Raw genomic sequence first — 2,023 nt, 5'->3', positions numbered from 1 at the left:
TGATCTTCCACATCAGAAAATTGCTTGTTTGAGATTATCCTTGTTGCCTTGTTTGTGAAAATTGTATGCATCATTGGGAACGTAACTCTAAAAAACGATTAGTAAAAAGACGTTTATCTTTGTTTGAAATTGAAAGTGTTAGTAAAAATTTGAGCATCATGGAACCTATTGCTAATATTGTTGATGAAAAAACTTTGCTTGAATATATTGCACCTATTTCATCTAATGCTCCTTCATGCATTGTTTTACCTACAACTTCTGCTACTCATTTTGAGCTTAAACCAGCAATCATTCAATTGTTGCCATCTTTTTATGGGTTAGATAGAGAGGATCCTTACATGCATGTCAAAGATTTCTTAGAAATTTGCTCAACATTTAAATTTCAAAATTTTTCTAATGAGTCGGTCAAACTAAGATTGTTCCCTTTTTCATTAAAAGACAAATCAAAAGCTTGGTTAAATTCCCTTCCCACGGGGTCTATAACTACATGGGATCAACTTTATAATAAATTCTTACTGAAATTTTTTCCTATGTCTAAAACTGATAATCTAAGGAGAGAAATCTCCGAGTTATTTCAAAAAGATAATGAAGAGTTTTATGAATGTTGGGAAAGATTTAAAGATTTATTATTAAAATATCCTCATCATGGTTTTGAAAAATGGAGACTTGTAAAATATTTTTATGATGGTTTGACTCCCTTTAATCGTCAAATGATTCAATCTATGCATACTAGAATTTTTTAAAATTTCAAGGACAAGAGGCGTGGGACGCCCTTGAAGATTTATCTGTCAATTCACAACAATGGAATTATTTTGATCCTAGGTCTAGGTCAACTAATTCACCAAAAAGAGGAGGAAGGTATGAAGTATAAGAAAAAGTAGACTTAAGAACATCTTTAGATAAATTAGCGAGAAAAGTAGAAGCTTTAGCCATAAGCCAAACTATAAACTCTCCAATACAACCAAGAAAAGATGCTTGTTCTATATGTTCTAGTCCGTGCCATAATGCCCAATCATGTCCTTCCTACCAAGAATCATTTTCTGAGGAGGCCAATGCTCTTCACTCTTATGGGAAACCAAATGATAGCCCATTTTCGTCCACCTACAATCCAAATTGGAGAAACCATCCGAACTTTTCATGGAGACAAAACCAACCCCAAATGAATCAAGGGCACCAATACAACAAACAAAACCAAGCTCATGCCCCACAAAATCAACCATATCCGCAACAAAGAAAACCTTCCTTAGAAGATACTTTACAACAATTTATGCAATCCACTCAACAAATCCTACAAAATCAATCTCAATCAATTACCAAACTCGAGACACAAGTAGGACAACTCGCCACTGCTTTAGCTGATAGAGAGAAAGGAACATTCCCTAGTCAACCTATCCCTAATCCAAAAGGTCAATATGAGATAGGAAAGTCTAGTCATAATGGAGAAGTCAAATCAATTTCAACTCTTAGGTCTGGAAAGAAAATTGTCAAACCCGATTACATACCCGAGGTTGAAAACGAAAAAGAAAAAGAAAAGAGTCAGCCTTCTAGTTCTAATCTCAATGACTCATCAAACAAAGAAATTCCAATCCATCCTTTCATTCCAAAAGCCCCATTCCCACAAAGATTGCTTCCAATTAAAAAAGGTGGCCAATATAATGACATCTTAGAAGTTTTTAAACAAGTTAGTATCAACATCCTTTTCTTAGATGCCATTAAACAAATTCCTGCCTACTCCAAATTTTTAAAGGATCTTTGTACTGTTAAAAGAAACACTAATGTTCCTAAAAAGGCGTTTTTAACTGAACAAGCTAGTTCCATTATTCAATATAAGAGTCTTGTTAAATATAAAGATCCTGGGTGTCCCACAATTTCATGCATTATTGGTGATCATTTTATGAACAAAGCTTTACTTGATTTGGATGCTAGTGTAAATTTATTGCCTTATTCTGTTTATAAGCAACTTGGTCTTGGTGAGCTAAAACCTACCTCTATAACTCTTCAATTAGCCGATCGTTCTGTGAAA

At 34.0% G+C, this 2,023-nt stretch overlaps 1 non-coding gene across 1 annotated transcript; it reads right to left on the bottom strand.

Moving 5' to 3' along the window:
• Window positions 1-545: 545 nt before the first annotated feature.
• On the bottom strand, window positions 546-652 carry LOC133820662 (small nucleolar RNA R71). The gene has a single exon (XR_009887065.1). It is a non-coding gene; the product is annotated as a small nucleolar RNA R71 (small nucleolar RNA).
• Between the last annotated feature and the right edge of the window lie 1,371 nt (window positions 653-2,023).

The sequence above is a fragment of the Humulus lupulus genome, chromosome 2 (assembly GCF_963169125.1).
Source record: "Humulus lupulus chromosome 2, drHumLupu1.1, whole genome shotgun sequence".
Taxonomy (NCBI): Eukaryota; Viridiplantae; Streptophyta; class Magnoliopsida; order Rosales; family Cannabaceae; genus Humulus; species Humulus lupulus.
The sequence above is the reverse complement of the archived record's forward strand: the minus strand, read 5'-3'. Positions and strand labels throughout refer to the sequence as shown.